Source organism: Nannospalax galili, unplaced genomic scaffold (genome assembly GCF_000622305.1).
Source record: "Nannospalax galili isolate Female #2095 unplaced genomic scaffold, S.galili_v1.0 scaffold178, whole genome shotgun sequence".
Taxonomy (NCBI): Eukaryota; Metazoa; Chordata; class Mammalia; order Rodentia; family Spalacidae; genus Nannospalax; species Nannospalax galili.
In genome coordinates this window covers 2040303-2052320 of record NW_008341757.1, presented here as the reverse complement: position 1 = coordinate 2052320, position 12018 = coordinate 2040303, and the positions used below count along the sequence as shown (strand labels likewise).

The window sequence follows — 12018 nt, the reverse complement described above, 5'->3', positions numbered from 1 at the left end:
AACAGAAACATTTCTGTTTCTACAACCTCTCTGTTTGATGATGGTTTTTCTAGGGACGTGCCTTTTTCTTTCTGTTTTCTTGCTCCCTTAACTTATGGCTACCAGACCATCTGTCTCTTCAGAAAACATGGTCACGAATTTGATTCATCATTCTAAACCTCATGTCATGCAGAGGGCTCAGAAGTTGCTTCACTGTTGAGTTAAATGAACTAGATGACTCTATAATAAGCAACATTCTTTGGGTTCTGATTCAATTAGGAAAAAATATGTCTTGGATCAGCTTTGTTTTTTCTCCAGATGTCCTGGCAGCTGGGGAAAGTTGGAAAGATGCGGGGAAATAAATCACCTATCCACAAGGAGTAGTAAAGATGGAGGCTTGAGGTGAGGAGAGGGATTCTATGAATGGGATCTGATCCATTCAGCTTTCAAGAGCCTTGTCCTCCAGCTTGCTGTATCTCTGTGTCAACACATAACAATACCTTCCGTTGCTTGCCAACAGGGCCTCACAGTATCACCTTTCACGCTGGAAAACAGCAGCTGTAGCTCAGCCCGAGAACAACACGGCTTCTGTGCTAGGAGCCCAGTTCTGAGGCACTCTAATCAGTTCCAAGATAGTATCTCTCCAATTCTCAGAACACTGCTCAGAGGGAGGGTGGAGATTGTATTGTTTTGTGACTCTATTTTGCATACAGTAAAAACAAAGCAAAGGCAGGTAAAAGGACTTGTGTGAATCAGAGGCTGAGCCTGCCAGAATTGCTCCTTCATCCTCAGTCCACTCTTCTGATTCTGTCTAGCTAAGTCCCCCCCACCATCTAGAACTGGTGGGAAAAACCAAAAGGGGCAGAAGCCAAATAGAAATGTTGGCTTCTGACCAAGCCTTTGAGGACTACTGGTTTATTTAGCTAGTCAACAAATGTCATGGGAGTTGCATGTCCCTAGATATTGTATCTGTTTGCTCCTCCAGTCAATAAATCTCTTAGGAGACTACTGCGTGCCAGACACTCTGCTCTCCACTGAGGATGCTGTGTTGAGCATGACAGTCATTGTCCTAACCTTTAAGGAGCACACTCTCTCCATACATTACGTAAAGAAAAAAGCCACAATTACAATATGCCAGTTATTTTTCAGAGAGCTGAGCCCATCCATTGAAGATCCTCAACTATTTTTATTTCTTCTCAGCAGGGCATTCAAGACCCAGTGCACTTTATCCTCAATTTATTTTCCATCTCCATTGGCTTCCAACAGTCCCCACTTCCTCCTGTGCACATACTGTCCTGGGGCTCACCTGGACTCGGAGGGCCGTTTCTTGGTTACTCTGTTGTAAACTGCTGCAGTTTCTCTGAAAGACCCTGAGAGATCTTTGATTATCAGTTGGCAAGACTTAAACCAAGCAACATGGAGTTGGGCCAGAAGGTGCGTCTCGGATGCCCAAGTGCCTGCTTAGACGAGCAAGGAAGCTGTGAGGATGGCCCTTGAGGTACATGATACTGTGACTGAGCATCTCGGCGTTTTAGCCCGTCAGCGGAGCGACCCCTGTGTTGGGAGACGGGATGCTTGGGCTGTAGTCCTTCCTAGGCCCTAGTTAAATCAGCATGTCTCTAACCCTGGTGCTGTCCTCAATCACCTAAGCAGATAGCTTCCAAATAGGGCTGTGTCGTTCTCCAGTCTGATTTCACATGTGCATGTGGTGGCATGGGACAGTAGCATGGCTTTTAAAACTGGACTAGCCTTTGCAAACTACTAGTTTATTCTAGCTACTCTTAAACCGTGCTAAGGTAGGGCTCTATATCTCAGCTTCCACATCAGTTACATTGTGCTCAGTTCCACAAAGAATACATTCTCCCTATCGTCTGTCAATAGTTCTGGATCAAGTGACTTTAGCATTCTTCCCAAATTCTGCAGCTTCTGTTAAAAAGGGAAAACTTTTCCTCTGCTCTCCCAATTTCTAAGGCTAGGCCTGAGAATGAAACGGACAAAAGACAGATGATCAGGATTAAAGTATATGAATATTGCTTGATGGTAATATTTGTAAATGGGCATGAAGGTTTTCCTATTGCAAGACCTAAAGAAGGCTGAGAGGTGTCTGGAGAGATGGCTCTGGTTAAGAGTCTGGACCAGAGTTTGATTCCCAGCACTCACATGGAGAGGCTTACAGCTCCTTGTAACTCCAGCTCCAGGGATCTGATGCCCTCTTCTGGCCTCTGCAGACACTGCACTCATGTGCACATACACATGCATAACTGAAAATAAAATACATCTTTTTGAGAAAAGAAACCCGAGTGCTGGCTTCAGCAGCACACACACTAAAATTGGAATGACACAGAGATTAGCACGGTTCCTGCGCAAGGATGACATGCAAATGTGTGAAGCGTTCCATGTTTAAAAAAACAAAAATAAAAATAAGCCTGAGAGCTTCTGTCATTTTAAACAAAACTGCAGATTGTGGAGACATGACAAAGAGACAGATGATCCACAGTTACAAGAAAAGGACTAGGAAACTAGTGAAAGATAACAGTTATTTTAGTGGCTTGTTTGCACAGACTCCTCTCAGTATCGCTCTCTCACCATTTATAAGAATGCTCTCAGGCCTGGGGTGGTAGTGCACGCCTTTGAACCCAGCACTTGGGAAGCAGAGGCAGGTGGGTCTCTGTGAGTTCAAGACCAGCCTGGTCTACATAGTGAATTCCAGGCCAGGTGGGGCTACAGGGAGACACTGTCTCAAAAAGAAAGAAAAAAAAATTCTCCTCTTCCTGGTACTGGGAAGGCACTGTTCTCATGGGGAGTTCATATCCTTTAAGTAGAAAGGGAGAAGAGAGCCATTTCCAGACTCCCTTTGGCTCAAAATAACCAATATGCCAAAGGGGCTTATGTTTGGGTTGGAATGCTCTAATTTTCTCAGCTTTCTCTGTTACTGATCTTCTGAGTTCTACCAGGGGGCAAAGTGCTAAAAAGTACCCAAAGTTTTGAGAGACTGGCTGTTCTCTTAGAACTGCCCAAAGCATCTCCCCTGGACCTGGCTATAGAGGCCTATCGTGTCCCTCAAGGCAAGCCTTCAAAGCTACTTAATTAGATCTCGGTTTTACTCACTTCTCCCTTCTGAAAAGGGTGTCCATTTTCTATTGTTTTATAACTCTCACACAGACTGAGTCTTCAGTTTGCTTCTAAGATGGGAGACTATTTCACAACACTAGTTACCATACATAGTCTGATTCTAAACCAAAGAGACATATTGCATGCTTGCCCGACCAGGTCCTTATAAGCAGTTGAGCAAGAGAATCTGTTGGTGTCTCCTCTGAACAAATGCTCAGAGTTTCTGATCCACAGGGACTGTAATGCAGCCAACATTTGTATTTGTTCAAGTGGTTAAAAATCTGCCTTTCTTATATGAAACAAATCCCTCCAGTCATTTTTTTTCCAATTGGGCTACTGATTTATTTTAACTGAAATTAAGATGATATTCTTTTTTCTAAAAGTTTTATTTATTATTTTTATTTTATGTGTATGCATTGTCGATGAAATAAACAGCTCTCACCTTAAAGAATAAAGAGATGGTTATTCTGGAGCCAAATATGAGTGACCATTGCCTGGGAACACAGATTTAGGTGTCCCCAAATACCATGTTCCAGCCTGGTAACAGTTGCCTTACTTTTCAAATACATTGGAGGGTACATTCAATAGGCAGGTCGTAGCAAAGCAAGGGGTTTTTTACTATAGGTTTCAGATGCTATCTGATGACATTCTTAGCCTTATGATTGGTGAGACCAGGTGGTCTGTGAGGATAATACATTCTAAGGTTGTTTTTTTTTTTTTAATCTGTTAGTCACAGGATGTTAGATCAGAACCAGGTAGCAAGGAGTGGCTGTTTAGGGGGCTGAAGATGGCCCGAGAACTCTTGAAGTTCTAATCAGTTGATTAGCCTTGCCGGAAGAAATCCAGTTTGAAGACGGAAGGGGTTTTTTTGTTTGTTTTTTGTTTCTTGTTTTTTTCTGGGGACTTTTATTCACAGTTCTCCCTGTTGGCCAAGCATCATGTTTTGTGCATGTGGGGGCCACATATTATTCATTCCCAAGTAGCTAGGAAGGCTCATTCGTAGAGTCTAATGCAGACAAAGCTCAGTTGTAGGCGAGAAAGCCATTCTTCAGGAGAGAGGGAAAGCTGGTAAAGCCCTTGATGAAGAAACTCCTGGATCATATCAAAACTATTAGCCATCATGATCTGGATCTGGCTTTTCCTTTTCTTCCGTCCTCTGTACCTGACATAACATTTGCATGTGACATATAATAGGATTAATATGCTTAAAATTAAAATAATTAAGAACATAGTCTGACCATCTAATAAAGTGAAAGCAGATGAGGGAAGTGAACATCCTAACCAACAAAAACTCCTCTGCGTGTCGTCATGTTTCCTAAGTAGACCGACTACGTGCTTCCTACTGTGTCTACAGTCATTTGTACCTCATGGAAGATCTTATTTGGTGCGTGTCGTCATATTTCCTAAGTAGACCGACTACGTGCTTCCTACTGTGTCTACAGTCATTTGTACCTCATGGAAGATTTTATTTGGTGTTTGGAGTACTTGAAATAGTTCATTATCCTCTAATTCTAATCTTTCTTCTGGCCAGTTTGATTCCACAGCTATAACTTCATGTGGGGTGGCTAGCTCTAATTCTAGAAAGGATTGATCTTCAATATCTAAATTATTATAGCTCTTATTAATGGGTAATAACTTCACCTGTCCTATTATTCTGGTATTACACCAGATTCCAGTTTGGGGAAGTAAATGTACAGTCACATTACAGAAGAAGTCAGATAATAGTACAGTATCATTTTGAATTCCTTCCCAACAAAATTGACCTTTTCCCATGGACCAGATACTGTTTATGGCCAGATCTGTGAGAAGTCAGGATTCCATACATTCCATGGGCACAACCAAATCTTGCATCTTATTTCACAGTCAGAGAGGGAAATGGTACTCTAGTAGGAGTCATTTTGTAATACTGCCCATCTACTTCCTATAGGCAGGATATGAGTGTTATTTAGTATTTTCTCAATCCCAGCTAATGGTACTGCAGAATACTTTAAAGATTCATTTAATCGGGGAACAGGGGCTCTCAAAGTACAGTGTCTTAAGTTATAAACTCCTGCTATTTTCCATAAGTGAGGTTTTCTATAATTTTTCCATAGATCATTAGTCGTAGCCTCTGCACTAAGAAGTGTTGGCCACTGCCCCATGGCTACCACAGATTCCATCTGTATTAGCATTGTCAACAAACCTTGTTGAGTCAGAGTACAGGCTCGTTCCCATCTCTGAGTTTGGGGGTAATCCTGGATTGTCTGCCTCGTGTTTTTGACCCATTCATGTAATACGTCATTTTCCTTTAGAAGAGTTTCCCAAGCTCTTTCCTCTTCTTGGAATAGCATTCCCTCTGTATGTCCTATTTTTGAAGGTGAGTCCTTCTCTAAGGAATGTCTTTCTTCATTTGCAGTAAATTCAGCTTGTCCTAGAATTCCTAGACCAGCACCTACATTCCCAGTAAGGTCTCTTTTGGATCTAGCATTTGGCCAGTTTTGATTAATCCACCGTAAATGCTATTGCCATTGGAGACTGACAGCTTTTGTACAATTTGGATAAAAAGAATCAACCCAAAATCTTTGAGTATCCCATACAAGAGTCAATAAAGTAGAAGTTACTCCAAGGTAGGCAGAAGTTGGAGTGTGCCATAGAGCTTCCCAAAGCCTTCCAGGCCTAATGGTAGTATTTACATTATCTGGAATTTGAGTCCACCAACTTACTCCAATGAATTGAGTTCTTGTGGTTGGTGAATTTCACTAAGTCCTGTACTGTGAGATATCTAGCCTCATTTACAGGGCAAATGGTCATCTGGGTAGGTTATACTTTGACAGGAAACACAGGCAGCTGCAATAGCTTGACCATTATAGCCAGGAATCTGCAGTAACTTATCATCTCCAATATCAATGGCAACACAGTAATCTAATTGTCTGGACCCAGTTAATATTCTTGCTTTTTCCTTAATGGGAAAAATTTCTAGTGCTTTGGATATAGGGGTTGTGGCTCTAAAATAAAGATAACCCCCAAAAGGAATTCCTTTAGGCAGATTTAAATTAGAACTCTGCCAGTCCAAAACCTGAAATTTTTCTTTATCCAAATGATACCAAATAATGAGGGAGTCCTGTCCTGGAGATAGTGAAAAGTTTGACTCTTTCCAAGAATAAACACTTGGTTCAAACAAGATGGGAGTTTCAGGTAAACAGGTAGGCATAACAAAAACGTGGCTAACTAAAGGGTATAGGATTATAAAGGTTAGCATTAAATTCATCATCTATGAAATTATACTAAAACAACCTCCCTCCCCAATATATATTTTAACATATATATGAGCTAGGGTTTTAGTTCATTTACATATGGTTCTTGGTTGACAATGTAGTTGAAGGTGAGCATCATCTAGCCTTTCCGAAGTCCATGTGGCTGTGTCCTCAGGAGGAGTCGATGCGCGTTTGAGGTGGGAAGTATGGATCCAAGAGTTGACCCCCTGAAGTTTTGTAGCACAGGAAGTAGTTAAAAGTACCTGGTAAGATCCTTTCCAAAGAGGCTGAAGGGAGTCCTTGATGTGGTGTCCTTTCCAATAGACAAAATCACCTGGTTTTAGTTTGTTCTGCTCTTCGTCTCCCGGGAGTTCACTGTGGAAAAGAGTCTACAACCAATTTTGAATTTTTAGTAAGCATTTCTATAAGTCCTTTGCAATAGTGCACAATATCTCCTTTTAACAGAGATCATTCATATATTCCTTCATCCATTCTCATAGAGCATCCAGTGACTATCTCAAAAGGAGATAATTGATGTTTTCTAAAGGGAGTAGATCTAAGATTTAGGAGAGCTAATGGAAGGGCTTTTGGCCAAGGAAGGCCAAAGGCTTCAGTTAACTTTGCCAATTGGGTATTTATAGTGCTATTTGTTCGTTCAACCAATCCAGAAGATTGAGGATGGTAAGCACAGTGAAAATGTTGTATAATAGGCCAAATTTTGCAGATAGATTTAAACACTTGCCCAGTGAAATGAGTTCCATGATCACTATGTAATTCAGCTGGGATGCCCAAGTAGGAATAATTCTTTCTAAAAGAATTCTTTCTAAAAGAATTATTCCTACCGCTAAGGCAGTGGCTCTCCGGGAACGGAAAGCTTCAACCTAATGGGAAAACATGCAGATTAATACCAAAACATTCTATATATCCTTGTGCTGGAGGCATTTGGGTAAAGTCCAACTGCCAGGTTTCAAATGGCCCATTTGGTAGGGAAATGTCCTTGTATCCCATGAAGTGGCTTACCAGGACTGTGTTTGGGGAAGATAGAACATCTTAAATATACTTTGTGAGCTACTGTTGGGGAGGGCTTCCAAAAGTATTGTTTACCCCAAGAGATCATTTTTCAGGTGCCCAATGGGTTAAATTATGTATGTATTCCAGAAGAGGTAGTTGTGCACTTAGTGGTATTATGGGCTTCTCATTTGGACCCAACAAAAGATCCCCTTTGTTACCAGTGTCCTTTCCTTGCTGTGGCGCTGTCTGTTGAGCCTGAAGGAGGAGGTCAGAGATAGAGTGGGCATAGCAAACAGGAGAGGTTCTCTCAGGACATGCAGCTCCATATAGAGCAGCTCTCTTTGCTGCTTTATCAGCCAAATTAGTACCCTTTTCTTCCTCTGTGTTTGCTTTAGGATGTCCTGGGATTTTAATGATGGCTAATCGTCTGGGCAAATGGATAGCATCCAGTAATTCTGAGATTTGTTGACTATTTCGAATAGGCTGGCCAGAGGAAGTGAGAAATCCTCTCTGGCTCCACAGCATGCTGGAGTCATGCACCACTCCAAATGCATAGCAACTGTCTGTATAGACGTTAGCTGTTTTGCTTTTTGCTAAATGGCATGCTCTAGTTAAAGCTATGAGTCCAGCCATTTGGGCAGATTTAATTCCAGGTAAATGAACACTTTCAATTATATCAAGAGCAGAGGTAACTGCATAGCCTGCCTAAAAATGTCCTTGTTCATCTCTCAAATAAGAACCATCAGTAAATAAGATCAACTCTGCATTTTCGATAGGCGTTTCCAATAGGTTTTTCCTGGGAGGAAGAAGCATGTCATTTATGTGAATGCAGTCATGCTTATTGTCTTCCAGTTCGCCTGGTAAAGGGGGTAAGGTAGCTGGATTAAGAGAATTGCAGTACATCAAGGAAATGTTTGGAGATGAAGCAGAAGTATCTCATAAGAAGTTAAGACTCACAGAATAATGCTGGGTGTGATGGGAATTTAGCAAGAGTTCTACAGAATGAGGCACATAAATGATGAGAGGAGAACCTAAAGTGACTTCTTCAGCTGATTCTGGTAGAGCTGCAGTGGCCGAGATGGCTCTCATACGGGGAGGATGCCCTCTAGCTAGTGGGTCTAACTGCTGATTGAAGCACCCCAGAGGCCTGTGCCTTTCCCCATGTCTCTGAGTCAGCATGCCTAGTGCATTCCCTTCATGAAGGAAAAGGAAGAAGGGAAGCTTGGAGTTGGGGTGCCCTAGGGCAGGGGCTTGGTTTAAAGCTATCTTTAGGGTCTTAATTGCTGTCTCTTCCTCCAGGCCTAGTTGTATGATGTCTGGTTGGTCCTGTTTTAAGTTTTTTATATAGTGGTTGGGCAGTTAATGAATAGTTTGGAATCCAATTTCAACAATAACCAGTCAGTCCTAAGAATCCTCTCAATTGTTTTTTCATTTTGGGAGTAGGAAAATTCCTAATAACAGAAGTACGGTCAGGATTTCTGAGCAATCCTGAGGGAGTCACTGTATGACCCAGGTTTTTACTCTCCTGCTGGCAAAGTTGCATTTTGTCTTTTGATACTTTATGGCCCTTCTTTGATGGTTGCTGTGATAGGAAGATGGTGTCTTTAAGACAGGAATCATAGGAGGGAGAGCACAAGAGCAGGTCATCCACATATTGAATTAGAGTAAATTCATACAAGAATCGTATGTCTTGTAAATCAGACTTAAGAATTTGAGAAAAATATGTGGGACTTTCAGAATGTCCCTGAGGCATCACAGTCCATGTACACTGTCTTTCCTCCCATGTAAAAGCAAACAAACATTGGCTATCTGCTGCAACAGGGGTGCTGAAAAGGCACTACAAAGATCTATTACACAGGCGGTGTTTAGAGCAATGTTCTATAACAAGGGATGAGGATTAGGACTACTGCATGTCGAGGGATGACTCTCCTATTTATGGCCAGGAGGTCTTGCACAAATCTCCACCCTCTCCCATTTGGTTTTTTTTATAGGTAATATTGGAATACTGCAAGGGCTGGTGCAAGGGATTATGAGCCCTTTTTCTTGGTCTTCGTCTACGATGGGCTTGATTCCCATCAGGGCTTCCTGTCTCAAAGGGTAGTGCTTTACATTTGGCAAAGGTTTGCTTTTGTCTATTGTTATTTCAGTCGGGGCAGCAGATCTCATTCATCCTATGTCTGTTGAGGATTTTGCCCACAGTTCCTCTGGTACTTGAGAAAGGAAGTTATCATTTAACTCCTGTGGGGTCTTTTCTGACTCCTTCATAAGTGGCATGGAGAAAACAGGGGACTGGAAATTTTCGCTGTCCCCTAAGTTTAGGATCATTTCTCCATTTTCGGAGAAGGGAATATGAGCATTTTGTGTCTCTAAAATGTCACGTCCTAACAAATGGATAGGGGCGCAATTCACCAGTAGAAAAGTGTGACACCCCTCAGTTTCTCCTAATTGGAATTTTATAGGGTTTGTCTTAAAGGCAGTTATGGGTAGGTGAGAAACTCCCACCATTGGAATTCTAACTTTACTCCAAGGGAGAGGGCTTTTAAACATAGTGGGATTTAAAACAGGTAGGAGTAGCCCCGGTACCTACCAGGGCCTTTGTTTCTTCTCCATTAATAATTACCTCTATTTCTCCTAAGGTATTAGGAAGGAATAAAGGAAAAACTCTCTGTATTCCCTCAGAGCAGCCCTGTTCTTGCTTCGTCTTTCTTTCCAGGTCTCTCTGAGAGGCCTGCCGCTCTTTCTGGGAGAACACCCATTTCAGTCTCTTTCAAAATGGCCAGGCCTTCTGCGGTAGGCACAAATTACCTTTTCCTTTTCAAGACGGAAGGAATTTGTAGGTCTCCCTGCCTGGGAGCTTATCCGTCTTTGTTTTGTTTTGTTTTGTTTTTGTCTTTTTGAGACAGGGTCTCCCTGTAGCCCCGGCTGTCCTGGAACTCACTATGTAGACCAGGCTGGCCTCAAACTCACAAAGATCTGCCTGCCTCTGCCTCCCAAGTGCTGGGATTAAAGGTGTGCGCCACCATGCCTGGCTCAGGAGCTTAACTGTTTTAGTTGTAAGCTCCTAACTTTGGTAGTGATGTCCTTTTCCTTTTTAATAATAGTTCTGGAAAGTTGGTCTGCTAAGGTAACAAGGGCATCTGTTGGAAGCAAGGCCCTGGTTGTATTATTTTGTTTGACTAAAGTGGCCAGCTCTTCTAGCCTTTCCATGAATGCAGACTTTAGTAAGGCATCACTCTTATGACCCTCAAAGTTCTCAGGAGGAATTCCTGAGCGCTGTTTAAGAGATTTTGCAAATCTGACATAGAAGTCAGGTACAGTTTCTCTGGACCTTATCTTACATTGCTGTATTTTGGCCCAGTCAATAATCTGTGGGAATAATTTTGGTATCACAGCACAGAGGCGGTTTCCTAACTCACGGCAGGCATTTTTAGCATCGGCATCTATTTTATTAAAGTCCTCAAGGGGGTCCCTCTATTCTGCCAGGCGAAGCCATTCCTCTGCTTTCCCTCCTGAAGCCAGTGATTGAATTAATTGGTATAAATCCGAGAGGCCAGGTTCGTATGTTAATCACAGTGATCTGAAATTCTTTAGCAAATCATAGAGGGTCCTGAGATGGGTCAGGGAACCCCATAATCAAAGATTTTAACTCACTTTTTGTCCAGAGAGTATAACTAATATCTGGGTCCCCTCTTCCTCTGGGTTTTGTCTTAAAAGGGGCCATAATAATTCTTTCTTTTGGTATAGAATTTTGTTCCTCTAGAGAGTTGCTAAAGTCCCTTAGGGAATTGTTACTACTGTCCCCTTGAGGAATGCTAGGGAATGTCTTTCCTTCACTAGGAAGAAGAGTGGGGGGCGTGATAAGTGAGGGGGGCTTTGAAGATCTTCTGACAGAGGAGGCAGAGGTAGAGAAGGATAGATAGGAGCAGAGGCTGCGAAGAGTTAAGTCCTTCAGCATTTATCTTTAGTTTTGACACAATGTCTAAGATTTTCTCATTAATTTCCTGTCCTTCAATATGCTTCTTTAATCCTGATGCTATTTCTAAAAGTCTCTTATTTGTTTCTTATAAATAGCAATTTTATCATTTCTTCTCTTAGATGCTTCTAAATTCCAATTAAAGTAGGCTGCCCATTCATTATCTTTTGTTCTATTGCCTAGGACTTCTAGTTTTGCATGCAAATATACTAATTTTGGAACATCAAATGTTCCCCATTGAGGGAACCGTAAAGCTGAGTTACCTTTGGTTAGATCTCCCCACTTTTCCAAATACTTGCAAGTCAAAAGTCTGTCGTCATCATACATAAAGCCAGCTGGAGTGCCAGATGGCAGTTTATCTTTAAATACTTCCTCCTTTTATGGAAAACTTGTTTCTTGTTTTATTTACTAATTTACTTATTTTCTCCTGAAAAATTGCAGTCTTTCCATGCTAGCTGGGGAGTATGTGTTTTGGATCTGGTGTATGTGCTGCTTCTGGGAGGGACTTTCTCAGTTTTCACACTGAGACCGTCTTCTCCCACTGGGTCTCGGGGTTATCCTGCACACTGTCGGGAACGTGAGGGTGCTCCAGACACTGGGTGATCAACCCTTACGTGCGTCTTCCCAGACGAGCTAATAGAGTTTCTTCTGACCCAGGAACAGGGTATGTTTGTGGGTTCCCTATGAGGCCGTTACTCGTCTTGGGGAGTC

The 12018-nt window shown here is 42.1% G+C and overlaps 1 non-coding gene across 1 annotated transcript; it reads left to right on the top strand.

The window, feature by feature from the left end:
- The first annotated feature begins 2279 nt into the window (after window positions 1-2279).
- Window positions 2280-2383, top strand: LOC115071078. Its single transcript, XR_003850192.1, has one exon. It is a non-coding gene; the product is annotated as a U6 spliceosomal RNA (small nuclear RNA).
- Window positions 2384-12018: the final 9635 nt, after the last annotated feature.